General features: G+C 39.3%; 1 long non-coding RNA gene across 2 annotated transcripts in view; it reads right to left on the bottom strand.

Annotated features, from left to right (window-relative positions):
* Nucleotides 1–18,309, bottom strand: part of LOC120311567 — a 55,019-nt gene that overhangs the window by 36,107 nt on the left and 603 nt on the right. The window lies entirely within an intron of this gene.

The following is an 18,309-nucleotide window of genomic DNA, read 5'->3' as shown; positions in this document are numbered from 1 at the left end:
TTGCCCTGCTTGACTCTTTGTTGTTGATGTTGCGTTAAAAAAAACAAGGGGGAAAAACAAAGGCATGTCAAATGGAAGGCAGTCTCTGAACCACCCTTAAAAGCAATCAGAAATACTTGCAGTCTACTTTGTGATGAAATTGAAGACGTGTAGGTCCATTTGGTGTGATTTCTAAGAACTAGCTTTTCATTAAATGTTAAGACTTTGTCTGATCACCAGCAAAAATTATTCTTACCCTGAGTGATTTCAAATACAGAAAGGGCGAGTTCTTCAATAAGATCTATAGAGATGTCTGTGTCTTTAAGCCAGTCTTGAGTCCTGGTGACTGGACAAGTCCCTGCAGTTTTTTTGGCAAGATTTTGGAAGTAGTTTACCCTTGTCTTTTTCCAAGGGCTGAGAGAGAGTGGCTGGCCCAAGATGTCCTAACTGGTTTTGTGTGTAAGGCTGGACTAGAATTCACAGTTTCCCGGTGCCTTAACCATTATACCAAATTGGTTCTCGACATATATGTAGTGCTGCACTATTTCACATACTGTAAATCAGTTCCATTTCTAGCTCTGTGTTCCGTGAAAGATCTTCTGTTGCCTATTAAATCATTTTTAATGGTGACAAAGGTAGCATTTTTCATTCATGGTCAACCATTTCCAAAGAAAATGGGACAATCTATTGTGAATTAATTTTTAGCAAATAACTACAGCAGTGAACTAGCATAATTTATAATGTGATCATACTGGTGCATTTTGTTGGTGGTATTAAAAATCAGATCATCACTGTGGGCGTGTATGTAAACTCTGACAAATAGAATGATTATTTATTAGATATTTATGTGCCACTGCATTCAGACCACATGGCAATAAACAATATTGTATCATTATAATAAAATATTCATACTATAAGATTGAAATAAATCAAGGAACAATAGCATCATAAACCAAAGCATCTTCTCATCCCCCTGAGGCAATGAGAAACAATTCAGGTTTTAGAAGCTTAAAAAACATCAGCCAATCTTATTTCCAGGAGAGGACATTTGTGAGCCTCAAGCTCCCTCATTTCACAGAAGTAGAAACCAAAACAAATTCACCAAGATAAGTAAACTGGAGAGGTTAAATCCAGCTGAGGAAAACAGTCCTGTCGGGATTTTGATACCAAACCTTGATTATGAGAATCCAGGAAGAAACGTTTAACTGCACTTTGTGGAGGAATACAGAGCTAACCTTGAAGGAATGCAAAAATTGTAAACTCTGCTTAATCTTGGAAAGGAAGAAGGGATGAGAAACTCTCAAGATATTCCTACCTTGATTTTTTTTAGAATAAGAGGATGCAGAATGAAACTTAGTCATTCTGTTGTTATACCCTCCAAAAGTAGAGAAGAGTTCCAGTATCATTGACCTCGAACCAGACATCCTAGAATGTGAAGTGAAATGGGCCTTAGAAAATCTGAGCAACAACAAAGCTAGTGGAGGTGACAGTATTCCAGCTGAGCTATTCAAAATCTTAAAAGACGATGCAGTAAAAGTGCTACACTCAATTTGCCAGCAAATTTGGAAAACTCAACAGTGGCACAGGATTGGAAAAGGTCAGTTTACATTCCAATTCCAAAGAAAGGCAATGCCAAAGAATGTTCAAACTATCACACCATTGCACTCATTTCACATGCAAGTAAAGTTATGCTTAAAATCCTACAAGCTAGACTCCAGCAGTATGTGGATCGAGAACTTCCAGAAGTACAGGCAGGATTTCGAAGAGGCAGAGGAACTAGAGATCAAATTGCCAACATACGCTGGATCATGGAGAAAGCTAGGGAGTTCCAGAAAAACATCTACTTCTGCTTCATTGACTATGCAAAACCTTTGATTGTGTGGATCACAACAAATTGTGGCAAGTTCTTAAAGAGATGGGAGTACCAGACCATCTCATTTGTCTCTTGAGAAACCTATATGCGGGTCAAGAAGCAACAGTAAGAACCGAACACGGAACCACTGATTGGTTCAAAATTGGAAAAGGAGTCCGGCAAGGCTGTATACTGTCGCCCTGCCTATTTAACTTATATGCAGAGCACATCATGAGAAAGGCAGGGCTAGATGAATCAAAAGCTGGAATTAAGATTGCCGGGAGAAATATCAATAACCTAAGATATGCAGATGACACCACTCTAATGGCAGAAAGTGAAGAGGAACTAAAGAGCCTCTTGATGCGGGTGAAGAAGGAGAGTGCAAAAGTTGGCTTGAAAGTCAACATTAAGAAAACCAAAATCATGGCATCCAGCCCTCTCAATTCCTGGCAAATAGATGGGGAAGAAATGGAGGTAGTGACAGATTTTATTTTTCTGGGCTCCAAGATCACCTCAGATGGGGACTGCAGCGAAGAAATTAAAAGACGCTTGCTCCTGGGGAGGAAAGCTATGGCAAATCTAGACAGCATTCTAAAAAGCAGGGACATCACCCTGCCAACAAAAGTGCGCATAGTCCAGGCCATGGTTTTCCCAGTTGCAATGTATGGCTGTGAAAGTTGGACCATAAGAAAGGCTGAGCACAAAAGAATGGAGGCCTTTGAACTATGGTGCTGGAGAAGACTCCTGCGAGTCCCTGGGACTGCAAGGCGTTCAAACCGGTCAGTCCTAGAAGAGATCAACCCCGACTGCTCTTTAGAAGGCCAGATCCTGAAGTTGAAACTCAAATACTTTGGCCACCTAATGAGAAGGAAGGACTCACTGGAGAAGGGCCTAATGCTGGGAAAGATTGAGGGAAATAGAAGAAGGGGATGACAGAGAATGAGATGGCTGGATGGAGTCACTGAAGCAGTAGGTGTGAATTTAAATGGACTCCAGAAGATGGTAGAGGACAGGAAGACCTGGAGGAACGTTGTCCATGGGGTCGCGATGGGTCGGACACGACTTCGCAATTAACAACAACAACAAATGGTGTCTGCTTCCTGGCCTACATCAAAGAACTGATACCTGTTTTGAAAGCCTCCTACTTTTTATTCAGAGAAACATCAGCCCTTGTCTTTGATTATGGAAATGGCAGCCAATCCTTAAGGAACTCAAGTTTGCAGAAGAATTTGCTGAACCATTGTGGATCGTGGTACAAGTAATTCTCCATTTGGGATACAATATAAACTGCTTGCCTCAACCAGAAGCAGCTCAACAACTGCAGCCTACGTGGCATTTCTTCACTCTCAAGAGTTTTCTGGAGACATTGGAAGAACCCAGGACCAGTTTCTGACTTTCACAACTCGTTGTAAATTGACTAGGCGCAGTGTTTCCCAAACTTGACAATTTTAAGGCATGAGGACTTCAACTCCCAGAATTCCACAGCCAGCAACGCTGGCTGTGGAATTCTGGGAGTTGAAGTCCACATGCCTTAAAATTGTCAAGTTTGGGAAACACTGGTCTAGGGCATGTTAGCAAGCATATTTTTTTAGAGATCATTCCAGAATAACTTTTGTTCTGAACATCCTCAAAGTGTCCCCAGCCAAATGAACTCATTGAAGGCGTGGATCTGTTATTGGATAAGTATGAACTGCATGCAAAAATTTATAGCTGCATTTAAGAACTCAGGACGGCAACAGGAAATGGAGAGATTTGCAAGCTGAAACAGGGCAACCTCAAAGAGTTTGAGAGTGTATCAGATTTGCAACCGTATGCCAGGGATATGTGGTGGAATGACCTTGCTCTAGTTGATCAGTTCCAAGAAGAACATGTGAACAACTCAGGAATGGATTAGTGAATCAAGGCACACCAGAGAATTTGGACAAATTGTTCCAAAATTGTGTGTTAATTAATGGATGAATGGAGGAGACAAGGCACAGGGGGAAAAGGGAAAGAACTTTTATGGATCTATTCACCTCTTCTTCCCGATAGCCTTTGAGAAGAGTGCTGGACAATCCATACAATAGGAACAGTAAGATTCTATCCATAGTAGAGAAACAGAAGAGGAAAGATCTTGGTTTGCATTTCTATCTTGGAGCACCAGGACACCTAGTTAAAGTTTGCCCCATTAAGGTATAGGCCTCAGTTGCTAAGTGCCACACTTGTGGACCCGCAGGCCGCATAGCAAGCAAGTGCCCGAGCCTCATCTTTTGAAATGTTTACAGGGCTCGCTCCCAAGAACTCAGCAGGTTTGACCTCAGACAAGAAGAGCTTTGGCAGCTGACAACAGGCAAGTGTATTTTATTATCCCTTTTATATTTTGCGCATTCTCAATTCTCAGTTGCTTTAGATTCAGGTGCAATAGCCGGCTTCATACGTGAATCCCCAGTGCAAGAATATAAACTATCCACACAATTAGTAGAGAAACCTATGCTTGTAGAAACGAATAGTGGACAAGTTCTTCAAATTGAATGCATTGTGCAAATGAACAGAACTAGTGGATTGGGAAGATGACGTTGCATCACTGGAGGTTTTAAAAAGAGATTGGACAACCATTTGTCTGAAATGGTTTAGGGGAGGGGTAGGCAACCTTGACTCTTTTATGACTCGTGGACTTCAACTCCCAGAATTCTGAACCAGCCATGCTGGCTCAGGAATTCTGGGAGTTGAAGTCCACGAGTCATAAAAGAGCCAAGGTTGCCTACCCCTGGTTTAGGGTTTTCTGCTTGAGCAGAGAGTTGGACTAGAATACCTCCAGGGTCCCTTCCAACTCTGTTATTCTGTTCAGGTGATCTGATCATGCAGAGTGGAATCATTAAAAACATGAAGAGAAGTGACAGTGTGGCTTTAATTATGAATTGAATAGCTAAAATGTTTTCCCTTAAAGTGGTCAGAAAAAAATTGGTGACCGAGTTAGAGTATTTCTGAAGGTTTGGCCAGTTTACCTTAGCTCCTCCCTTGCCTATTGGGAGTATAGGATTTGGTTTCAATGGGTTTTATTGCTAATCTTTTTCATTTACAGTACAGTATAATAGCAATAGCACTTAGACTCATATATTCTTTCATAGTGCTTTAAAGCCCTCTCTAAGTGGATTACAGAGTCAGCCTGTTGCCCCCAAGAATCTGAGTTCTCATTTTATTGACTTCGGAAGGATGGAAGGCTGAATCAATCTTGAGTCAGTCATGATTAAACTGCTGGCAGTCGGCAGAGTTAGCTTGCAATTTTGCATTCCAACCACTGTACCACCATGGCTCTTTTCTACTAACTAAAAAATGCTACCATTTTTTTATGGTAGACAATTTGTTTACCAAGATAGCTCATTTTTATTACCCGCAAGGGCTTTCCATCAGCCTAGCAAACTGCACAACATTTTTTTGGTCATTTTTACGTACAGGGGCCTAGTCAATTATGTGATCCCAGATTACAGCTCTCAATTTACAGTACACTCAGTTTTGGAAAGCCCTGTTCCAGTAATTAGGCATTCAAATTCATTTGTGATCCAATCTCTCTAATGGGCCTCTAACAGGAAAACAGAGAGGATAAACCAATTGTTAGAACAGCTACTTAAAATGCTAAGTCCGTTAACAGAGAGGGTAAAAACCAATTGTTAGAACAGTTACTTAAAATGCTAGGTCTTTATCAGCAAGACAATTGGACTGAATTGTTGCTTGTGGAATTGGTATATCACATCTCAATACCTTTCTCCATAGGCATGTCTCTCTTTCAGGCAGTCTATGGCTACCTCCACCTCCCATCTTACCTTTTAGAACGCCAGCATCTGAAGTTCCTTTAGCCTCAGGCATTCTGCAGGAAAAGCAGGCTTCCCCAATCCTTTCAATGGTCAGATTTAGCAAAGGTTACATACAAACAGATTACATAAGCACACAGGCAAGATTGCTTTGGGGTAATTTGATGTGGCTTTCCATTAAATGTTTACCTTCTGCCTGCTCATCTAAAAAGCTGGACTCAATAATTTATTGGCTCCTTCCCAGTTACCCAGCAAATTAATCCCGTGGCCTTTTGTTTGCAATTGTCTACTCTTGTTAAGATTCATCTGGTCTTCCCTTGGTGCCTTGCTGGTTTACGAGAAGCCCCCCCCCCCCCCGCTCCTTATATTGGTGAACAAAGAAGTGGAATGTACTTTGGATAATGGAGCCAGGAGGATTGTTTGGAATGCTTACCGCAAGAGTTCACGAGAGAGCACAACAGATGACCAGCGGTTTCACTGAAAATTCCCACACAAGCCTCATACCTGTAATCTCCCCCAACTAAAGTGACCAACTTTTTTACAATGAAAAGGAGGACACAAATAAATTGAAGAAAAAAATATTGTAAATAAAAGAAACATTTTATTCATTGCAACAATAATACAGAATACACTATAATATGATAAATGCATAACAAAAAATATTTGTAACAATAACATTTTATATTGTAATTATGCTTACATGCCTATTAATTATTATTTAAATGAGTACTGTTCCATTGAATGAATATTTTTGTCAATGTATCATCTTTTAACAATATATTGGAAATATTTGAACAAGAAATATCCTTCATACTGAATTTTACGGCAACTGCTGCAGCTAGAGTATCAACATTCAATCTCGATTTCTCACTTTTCCAAAAATCATTAGCAATTGAAAAAACCCTTTCAACTGCTGCATTAGTTCCAGAGCAGCACAACATAAATTGAACAAGAATAAATAAATTTTCACATGGAATATGTTCATTTTTTAAATGGCTGAATATTTCCACCCATCTTTTATCAATTTCAATGTGTTTATTTTCCCATTGAATTCATTTTTCAGAATTTAAAAATACATTCAGGCTTCTAATTTCTTCAAAGAGACAATTGTCAATTTTAATGTCTGGCATTTCTTTAGATAAAAACTCAACACAAGATTCAATATCTGTACAATATACTTGGATGAAGTCAAAAAACACCATTGAAACTGTTATTTCCTGTGATGTTTGTTTCAGACCATTCTTCGATATATTGAAAACATGTTTGGTAAAAATTCTGCACTTCTTTGATAAACTTTTCCATTATGCCTGGATTTGATTCCTCTAAGTCTGACAATTTTCTTTTTATAATTGAAGGAAGAAATTTTTCTTCAAATCGAGTTTTATATTGAAGGATAAAGTCATTCAAAATAAGACTAACTTCTGTAGCTGAAATGTGTTCACCTTCAATCTTTTGAATCATTTTGTGAAAAATAGATGCTTGATTATGTACAAAATACATTAATATCTCAGATATTTCATTATTGAAAAAGGATTCCAGGATTTTAGGACATTTGTCTAAACTTAAAAAATATGAACGGAGAGGCTCAAATAATTGTAGAACACGCTCTATAGCAGGTGTTAGAGCAAGCCATCTAACTTTTGAATATCCTAAAAGTTTTTTGTATTGAACATTCGCTTCTTCACAAAATTGTTTTAAAGTAGCCACACGAACGGTAAAACGACTAAAATACAAATAAATTGTAGTTATTATTACTTCTACATCAATTGGCATGGCACATGACGCCGTGTTGATTGCATTTGACAAAATATGTGCATTACAACCTATTCCTAGTATTTTCTTTTGGAATAAATCTTATAATTTTATATACACATTATTCACCCCTTTGCGTTTTTGCCCACCAAAATTTGTGTTTGTATTATCAGCTATTAGTGCAATAACTTTGGATTTCAAATTGTTTTCATTTATTACTCTGTATAGATGGTTTGACAAAATTTCAGCAGTTTCGCCCTCAATAGATTCTAAATTTAAAATTTTTACTTGAATGCCCTTGGTAACATTAAAAGATCTTAAAATGTATTGGATACATTTTAGTTTCATTATGATTGGATGCATCAGATAAAACCATTACAAATGCTGCAGTTTCCAAGTCTTCTGTAAGTATTTGTCACAGTAATTTTTAAATACTGATTTAATAATAGCCTCGCATTTTGTCTTGGTGCATGAAAATTTAGCATCATGAAACTTTTTCAATAATTTAGTTGTACGATCCATACTACGAAAACTTTGATTGTGAATTATGGTATGGTATGGAATGCAAATGTTTCCTCCATTGCAGCTAACTGTTTTTCATCTTCAGAATACTTTGATGTTTTAAAAAAACTTGTTACTTTACAACTGGAAGCAGATGCATCTGATGATTGCATATGTTTCTTGGTGGTCAAGTGTTTTGTAATAGCTGCTCTGCCCCCAACTGCAATACAAAATTCTCCGCTGCAAATATTGCAGAAAACAATGTTATCCTTCTTTGATGTGATGAATGGAAATTCCTTATTCAATTTATCGTTGAAATGGCATTTCCTCTTTTTTTATTTTTCCATCCCTAAATGGAAGTTAATCTCCTCCAGGTATCTTCGGGACTAACTAGGAGATGGTGTAGTTGGGTAGCAAGCAGGGATGCAAAGTTCCTGCCAATTTGCCTTTGCTGTACACAACTTGCATGTGCAAAGTTTGCCAGCCGGATGTTTTGCCAGCCGGATGTTCAGCAGCAATTCCTATTGGCTTTCGAAAGCCAATAGGGGGAGTAGCACAGCTCATGCAAAAGTTGAAAAAAAAAACATTAAAAAAGGTGCCAGAATGCTGTTCTGAATGTTCTATGAGAAAAAAAAAAGCCCTGCAGATTATTCTTCAAATATCAAAAAGGAGGACATGTAGGAGGACACTTTTCGAGGGAGGACAGAACTTTAAAAAGGAGGACTGTCCTCCCTAAAGGAGGACGGTTGGTCACCTTAGCCCCTATCAATAGGAACTGAGCTCAGAACTAAGAAAATTCTGTCCTTCCCACCATGATGTACTGTCCAGCTCAGGTCATCATTCAACAGGAAGGGAGGGGGGTACTCTCCACCTCCAACTGATTGTATGGCAAGACTGGTGACTCTGGGGAGCTGCCAAGTGAGGATAGGGGGAGTAAGTCTGTATTGGTTCCCATGGCAACTGGCTAGTGTGTTTGTGTGCATGAGGGGAGACTGAGTGATCTTTCTGGCATGGAAGAGGAAGCAAACAACCCAGAACTGCTTTTTCTCTAAACTAGAGATGGACCTGTTTTTTATTCTTGCCATTAAACTTGGCCTGAAAGACTGGGATACAGCCTCCTATTTGTCTTTATCATGTCAGTGGCAGAGATCTAAATCCACTTCTCTCTAGTTCTGAATATTCTTTCAGATCTGAAATAGTCTGTTCCACAAAACAGCTCATTCCAAGCTCTAAAGTGTTTTGAATTTTAAAACATCTTTGCACATCTCAACACTTCAGTACTCGCCTATTATCCTCATGCTTGGAGACACTCAATAATAGTCATTAGCAAGACATGATTGGTTTTAAGACAGCCTGGGAGATGGTGACCTGCCTTCTCTTCAAGAAAAATCTCAGGCCCCAAAATTAATTGTAGGACAGTGCCTTGGGAAAATTAAAACAAACAGATTATTAACTGCAAGATCATCAGAAGCCATCATCAAATGTAGCTTTTAGTTCTGCACAGGAAGCAAATTAAACCTCATGCTTATCAGGCATTGATGTCATTTCCTTTTTTTCCCCATTGGGCCAGAACCCGCCTTCCTACTGCTGTAAGGCTAGTTCCTGGCTTCTTCCTGCTTCAACATGATGCAAAGAAAGGTTCCATTTGCACAAAACCACACTGCCACTTGTAGAGGAAGCCAGAACCCGGTGCAGTGAAAGGGCTTATGATGCCTCCATTTGATATGCAGAGCATTCAATTTATTTCATGTGCAATATTGTCACACTGTGTAGTCTCACCTTAAGAGTTGGCGACAAAGGTGTTTCCAGATGGGAGGACTCCTAGCCTACCAGACAAAAAAGTATTGTTCATCTGTATCAACCTTTCATGGGAAGAGAAACAAATAACAAAAGCAAGGAAGCTATGTGAATGTTTACGAATGAGGAGGGGGAAAAAGCACAATCACTCTCATCGTTAAATAAGACTACAAACAGAATGAAGTAGATAACTACAAAGTGCAAATCCTTTTAACACAGAGATTTTAAGAACAAAATGCTGGTTCTTAAGACAATTATTTTTCTCTCCTGCTTGTTCATGAAACCACTCAGCAATTTGTCCTCTGTCCCTAGAATAATTTGTTAGTATTCCCTCCCTATTTTTTACCCAATTATATTATAATCCAGGGATGGGCGTGTGGAACAGAGCAGGGAGTCTCCCAAGGGTCACTGAGCCATTCTTCTGGATGTCTGTGTTTACACCATAAATGTCTACAGGGAAAGGGCTTTGTGTGCTGGTGCAAAAGAACTCCAAGCTGTGTGGTTTCAGCTCATGCAAAGGCCTCCACATGTTTTTGTGCTCAGATCCCAGATATTTACTCTGTCCCTGTAGATGTTGGATAGATGAATTGTGTGATATGAAAGACATCAAGGGTGTGTACTCTCTCCTTTTTACTCAAGAAAAAGGGTTCCAAGATGGCTTACAGGGTTCCAAGATGGCTTACAATAATTTGAGCTTTGTTTCCTCACATTTTTTATTCTTCTTGGCCTGTTATTTTTTTCATTTGGTCTCACACACACTAGTTTATAAAAATGCAGGGAGAGGTAGCTTAAATCTTGCACATATTTTCCTGAAGCCAGTCACATTCAACTCAGTTGGACTTTTAGAGAGATGTGCATAAGATAGTAGTAGAATATGGTTTGGTGATCTAGATTTTGATCATGTTTCTATGGGAATGCCACAAAGGTCATAGGTGTCAAAAACGGTCATAAGTCACTTTTTTCAGTGCCATTGTAACTTCAGTCACTCAGTCAGGCTAGGTTTGCACCACATAATACATTAAAACGTGATTGGCTCTTTTGCCTTCAGTAACTCATGGCAACATAGCCACTGTGCACTGTGCAAAGGGAAGACTCAAATCTGTCATTCTGCTTACTCTGTGATTTTTGTCCATTGTTGAATGCAGCTCCAATTGGTTTCAAATGCAGTGAGGGAAGAAGTATTTCATCTGAACTTCAAATGTCTGAATTGTCCAACATAAAATAATATATGCATTATTTGTTAGGGCTTTAGGGTTTTAATCCCGGAAGCCACCCAGAATCATTTCATTATGAAATGGGTAGCAAATAAATTCAATAAATAAATAGAAAAGAAATATTTCGAAATTCATTTCCTCATTATGAAAGGGGACTAAATACACACTCTCCTATTTGTAAGAACAGCACATTTCTGCAGTCAAACATGAGAAATTCCAGGTTAATTCCCATGAAAAATGTTGATTGGAGCTTCAGAAGGGACAGCATTATTCCCATGTAAAGCAGAGGCCCCCAACATTTTTGCCACCAGGGACCGGTTACATGGAGAGAGGTTTTTCCACGGACCGGAAGAAGTGTAATTTTGTGTTCTGCCTGCATCCTGCGAATGGGGCTTTGCTTGTTTGTGTGGCTCAGTTGCTGGCATGCTGCGGACCGGTACTACTCCACAGACCGGGGGTTGGGGACCCTTGATGTACAGCATCTCATTCTTTACCATCCTTCATGCCAGAGACTCCCAATTCAAAAAAAGGGATCTGTTCAAAGAAGCTCACTTTTCTATAAAATCAAGGCATGTCTCATTGGTTAAATCTAATCTGATATTAAATACTGCTATAGTTTTGTCTTAGTACCGTATAAAGCAAGTAGTTTTTCCTTGCAATACCTTCCCCATTATACCTCCTGAAGCATAATTTCTAAGCAATCTATCCGATGTTTGTTCTTCTGTAAATTACCATGTGTTTTTGGGATAATGATCAATGAATGACTAATTGAAAGCAACAGGGAATAAGGAAAGCGTTATTTCATTGCTGATCTTAATTAAAGAGATATGTATTGCTGTGGGGAAAACTTTAATAAATAGCAAGAGAGGTTTTTATTATTAAGAGAGAATTAATTGGAAGTTGCTTATAAATCAACGGATTGTGTTCATTCTTTTGTTTGCATCTTGGAGTATAACAAACACGGGGAGGGGGTTAGCCCTTGAAAGGATAATTTAGCTTTTCTAGAAACATATAAAAGGGGCTGGGGGGGGTTGGGTAGGTGTTGTCATTCTTATTTGTAGTGAAACAGTAAAGAAATTACCATATATACTTTTAAAAATTCCTAACTACTACTTCTATAGAAAAGACCATTCTTTCAGCTTTACCAATAAAATCTTTACTTGAGGCGGGAAGCTCACTGAGATGAATGGAAATTGTTTGCCACAAACATTATTTGGATTAGTATTGCCAAGATAGTTTAGGAACAACATGTAATTTAGGTGCTATAATTGGCTGGAAATAGCACATCCTAAGCCAAAATAAAATAGAACGGAATAGAACAGAGCTGGAAGAGACCTTGGAGGTCTTCTAGTCCAGCCCCCTGCTCAAGCAGGAAAATCTATACCATCTCAGACAAGTGACTGTCTAGTCTCTTGCTAAAAACCTCCAGTGATCGAGTGCCCACGATTTCTGGAGGCAATTATTATTAATAATTATTTTATTATTTTATTTTTATTTATTTAATATAATATTTTTTAAAATATTATGGCTTACTATCACTTGTGAATGGGGGTGTGATGGCTCAGCAGTTAAAGACCCTGAATTTGTCAGCTGGAAAGCTGACAGCCTGTGTTTGAGACCCGAGCACCGTGCAATGGGGTGAGCTCCCGTAACTTACCTCTGCTCCTGCCAATCTAGAAGTTAGAAAACATGCAAATGTGAGTAGATAAACAGATAAATAGGGAGTAAATAAATATGTACCACATTGGTGGGAAGGTAACAGCATTCCATGCTCCTTGGCATATAGTCATGCTAGCCATATGACCATGGAAATGTCTTCAGCTGGCTCCCTCGGCTAAGAAACAGAGATAAGTACTGTCTCCTAGAGTTGGAAACGATTAGAAAGGGGAAACCCTTACCCCCATTTCCATCCCACCTCTATTTTTCAAATTTAGTCTCTCATTAGAGCATGAACAGCAGAGGTTAATTTTATACGTTGACAGTCTAGGAAAGCTTCAGTGCAGGACTGCACAGTGAGGTTATTTCCTGAGAAATTTATTGACTGATAACTAGAACTTCCTAACGATTCACTAGATTTCTTTGCAAACTATACCAACATGGTGCAGTCAAAGATGTACATGAGAATATAGCTTTGGTATTTTTCCCAGAGAGGTAGAACGTCACCATCAGTCAGAGGGACAGGGGCAGGTCTAACAATCAAAGTTAAGAACCATTATACTCGCAGGCAGACCAAGCATTCTTTCTGACTGTGCTTATTTCAATTTTGAGCCTGTGAGCTCATACAAGATTCCCTTGACCAATTAGTGCAGACACTAATGCAGATATTCCTCAAATGTCCAGATTTATGAACAAGACTTTCAAACAGAGCTTCAGAACTACTCCACCACTGCATATAGAAACAAATGAGGCCATGCATGATCCAAATAAGAGACAAGCAAAATATCATAAGGATATTCTTATATAACTGGAATTTTATTTGAAATAAGGAAGCTCAGTCATACAATACTATATTTTACAATCACTTTGCAGTTGCTACTGTATGAGATCTGTCTGCAAAATCCAGACAACCGCTAGATAGCAGCAAAGAATTCTGACAGCCTAGTCTCAAGATCTGAGTTTCCCTGAATTATATAAACAGCGTAAAATACATTTCAGTATTTGCACGTTCACTTGCCAATCAGATGCTACTGCAGAGAATTCAAAAGCAATTAGAAACCCCAAGCAAACCCACTTCCCGCTGTCCATATAAATTTGTATAAAGATAAAAATCTGCATCCTCCAACTGAGTTAGAGATAATTACATGTCATGACGACATGACTGTGGGATGTGTGGAATATATGTAACCAGTTTTCAGTCATTATCATAGAGAGCTACTACCATACCATTTCTGTTATCAGTTCCCATATATCTAACTGCAGTCTAGTATATGAATCCCATCCGTACATTAGCATTCACACATTAAAATATGATTCCTTTTCAGTGTCTGGACATTTGATTCCCCAGGTCACATAAAGTTCCCTGATTCATAAGTATAAAAATCAGCTACTTCTACTGCATGAACATCTGATATGCATTTCCTTCAGGAAGGAAGGAAGGCTTAAGCTACTATCGTAGTTACCTTATCAACTGACTATAGTATATATGTCCTTAAAGGCACCCATGACATTGATTGCAAAAGGTTTGAACTATCTCTATTTTATAGGGGACAGGAGGCAAATAAAAAAGTGAGGAAGTAGGGAGGGCTATATACTTTTCCAGATATACCTTGAGGTAGTTGTGGAGACTAAAAATATGGGCACCAGCCAACCAACCCAGTAATCTTATGTTGAGTGTTGTTGGCATTTAAGGTGAATAAATTGACTGTGAGGGGATAAATGAGTCACGTCTTGTTATGTAGACATGGCCTTAAATTATTTCTACCAAAACTAAATTAAAGCATGTTTGGGATTTCAGTTACATAAATTGTATAAATTTGAATTTCTTCTTACAGCACTTATTTGATAATAACATATTCAAGTCATAGCAAGACATACTTGAGACGACCACGTTTGTCAATGTAGTCAATGAACAAATAATATCAAGTAGACCTCATTTAATATCATAGTTATCCAGTTTATGCCTCAATCACAGATGCAGAAGAAGAGGAGGTGGATGAGTTTTATGGTCAGGTTTAATCTGAAATCAGCGGAACATGCAAGCAGCATGCGTTATTTATTAAGGTGACCAACCGTCCTCCTTTAGGGAGGACAGTCCTCCTTTTGTAAGTTCTGTCCTCCCTCAAAAAGTGTCCTCCTACATGTCCTCCTTTTTGATATTTGAAGACTAATCTGCAGGGCTTTTTTTTTTTCTCATAGAACGCTCAGAACGGTGTTCCGGCACCTTTTTTTGATGGTTTTTTTTTTCAACTTTTGCATGAGCTGTGCTACTCCCCCTATTGGCTTTCAAAAGCCAATAGGAATTGCTGCTGAGCACATATGAAAAAACCCAGCCGGCAAACTTTGCACATATAAGTTGTCTGCAGTGAAGGCAAATTGGCAGGAACTTTGCACTCCTCCCTGCTATCCAACTACACCATCTCCTAGTTAGTCCCGAAGATACCTGGAGGAGACTGGAGTGACGATGCCACGGTAACTTTCTCTTGATCTTCGGCCCTGCTAGGGCAATAATAGCTGCGGGCGCAAGAGGCAGGGGTGACGGGGCTGCTGCAAGTGGGGGTGTAGGGGCGGCGATGGCCGGCTGCCCCCTGTGTTGTGGAAGCCATGGGGCCTGGTCTACACGGGGCTGCGCAGGGTGGGCGGTGGTGCTGGAGAGGCGGCTGCAGGCGGGATGTGTTGATGGCGGGGTGCCCCCTGGGGCCGGAGCCGGCACAGCTGGTGCTTTGGGAGCCGTGGGGCCCGCTCTACATGGTGGGGCAGCAGTGCTGGCGGGGTGGCTGCAGGTGGGGGCGTGGCATGTAAGCATAATTACAATATAAAATGTTATTGTTACAAATGTTTTTTTATTATGCGTTTATCATATTATAGTGTATTCTGTATTATTGTTGCAATGAATAAAATGTTTCTTTTATTTACGATATTTTTTTCTTCAATTTATTTGTGTCCTCCTTTTCATTGTAAAAAAGTTAATAATAATAATAATAATAATAGTAAAGTTGGAAGGGACCTTGGAGGTCATCTAGTCCAACCCCCTGCTCGGGCAGGAAAACCTACACCATTTCGGACAAATGGCTGTCCAGTCTCTTCTTAAAAACTTCCAGTGTTGGAGCATTTACTGCTTCTGGAGGCAAGCTGTTCCACTGATTAATTGTTCTCACTGTCAGGAAGTTTCTCCTTAGTTCTAGGTTGCTTCTCTCCTTGATTAGTTTCCACCCGTTGCTTCTTGTCCTGCATTCAGGTGCTTTGGAAAATAGCTTAATTCCATCTTCTTTATGGCAGCCCCTGAGATATTGGAATACTGCTATCATGTCCCCCCTTGTCCTTCTCTTCGTTAAACTAGACATACCCAATTCTAGCAACCGTTCCTTATATGTTTTAGCCTCCGGTCCCCTAATCATCTTTGTTGCCTACTCTTTCTATGAGGTCTCAAACTTTTTACATGTGGTGACCACCAAAACTGATGCAGTACTTCAAGTGTGGCCTTACCAAGGTTGAAGAGGGTATTATACTTCGCGTGATCTTGATTCTATCCCTCTGTTAATGCAGCCTAGTACTGTGTTGGCCTTATATTTATGGTTGGAGACTGGAAAGCCAAAACTGGAAATAGTAAAGACACGGTCGAACTGTATGGCTAAGAAACAGAAATCATTTGTTACTTTTGCCAATCTGGCAATTTCTTTATTGCAAATACAGTTTCCAAACAAAATTACACCTATTATCTAAGCATTGCTAAGTAGAGTACCCAGAAATCCAATTTACTATATTATTGGCACAAGACTATTGAAACCTCAGTTGTAACAATGAAGACGTGGTCAAGGCTGACTATGGAGCAGTTCATGAACTTCTCATGTACAAGTTCCAAGTCGGGCTCAAGTTCAAGATTAAAACCAAGAAACGTCCATAATATGATTTTGAAGTTCTGAATTACATTGAAAGGGAACCATAAGAAAGCAAAAAAGGTGTTAAGAATATGAAAAGAGATTGCCAAATATCAAGATTCAAAGTCAGTTGTTAGAACAGATGATGGAAGTTGCCAAGAAGAGAAGCCAAAGCCAAAAAAAACAAAGGTATCATAAAGAATCTTAATTATTCATTTTTTAATTTATTTCAGAAAGACTTTGAAAGAGTGAAGAAGCAGAATTATACTAAATTTTGTAAAGATATCAAAGGTGGAAACAGACAGAAAAATAAAGTTTTAATGAAAAGGAGGCTCCAACTTTGAATTGTGACTTAAAGGATTTCAATAGACAGATCGTACAAAGATGAAAGGAGTACAGAGAGTCTTCGACTTACAACATTTAGTGAATGTTCAAAGTTACATCACTAAAAAAAGTGATTTATGCCTATTTTTCAAACTTACGACCATTGCAGCATCCCCATGGTCATGTGATCAATGGTCATGTGATCAAAATTCAGACACTTGGCAACTGACTCACATTTATGACAATTGCAGTGTCCCGGGATCATGTGATCACCTTTTCAAACCTTCTGACAAGCAAAATCAATGGGTAAAGCAGATGCAATTAGCAACCATGTAACTAACTTAACAATTGCCATGATTCACTTAACAACTGTGGCAAGAAAGGTCATAAAATGGGGCAAAATTCACTTAACAAAAGTCTTGCTTAACAACATAAATGTTGGTCTCAATTGTCGAGGATTACTGAAATTATAGTAGAGATGTCAATAACCAAAATACAGAAACACCATGGTTAAGTCTTGCTGGTACATAGTACTGAAGTGGTAGTTCAGTCAGGCTTCCAAAACATTTAGACATACGTAGCCATCCTGCTCTTTCTTTTCAGAACATATACCCTCCTGATTTGCGTTCATATAATCTTGACTTTGCAGTGTCTATCCTTTTTTTTTTTTCTTCACTGAGGCCTGACTAATGATTCACATTGGGGCCTGAAGGACAATTTTAAAACATAAATAACGTTAAGTAATAGAATAAAATAAACGGTCCCATTCTTTAAAAAAGCATGCAGGGGAAAAAGTCAGAACATCATGGCTTCTAGTACTGTCTGCTCACTGACAGATTGCTGTCAAGCACCTCTCCTATATTGGTAGGAGTAAATTTATATAGAATCTGTATTTATATCTTAGCACCATGCAAGACCTATTTTTCTCCACAGCATCAAGTTTGGAAGAAAGGTCAGGCAAGAGAAAAAGAGAAAGGAAATTTGGGGCTCCCTATTTTCACTTCCACACCTTAAGCACATCACACTGTCTTTCCGCTACTCCGGGCTGCCAAAAGGTTGACACCTCTTCCTTTAAAGCAGCGTTTCTCAAACTTAGCAACTTTAAGATGTGTAGACCAATTCCCAGAATTCCACGGGTCTTAAGAGTTGGAAAGTTTGAGAAACACGGCTTTAAACAAGCCGCGGGTGGGGGTGGGTGGGAGAGCGTTGTTATTTTATGTTTTAGAATTTAGACATTTTTTTAAAAAAATAGATTCAGTAGTAAGGCTATTGGATCCAGGTTGCAAACATCCAGATGACTACTAGGTGGCAGTGTCGTTTTCTGACTCTCTTTGCTGCATGCTCCTATCGGTGCAAATTTTTGCAACCCGGGTCTGGGAGCTTCCCTTAGAGAAGCCCGAGTGCTTCAAATTCTTGTAACTTATGCAGTTATTAGGCCAGGGGTAGGCAATCTTGGCTCTTTTATGACTCGTGGACTTCAACTCCCAGAGTTCCTGAGCCAGCATGGCAACCTCTCCCTTTCCCCTCAGCGTGGCTGGCTCAGGAATTCTGGGAGTTGGAAGTCCACG

Source organism: Crotalus tigris, unplaced genomic scaffold (assembly GCF_016545835.1).
Source record: "Crotalus tigris isolate CLP2741 ecotype Arizona unplaced genomic scaffold, ASM1654583v1 scf7180000018371.15429387391:27106975, whole genome shotgun sequence".
Lineage (NCBI taxonomy): Eukaryota > Metazoa > Chordata > Lepidosauria > Squamata > Viperidae > Crotalus > Crotalus tigris.
This window is presented reverse-complemented; position numbering and strand designations above follow the sequence as displayed.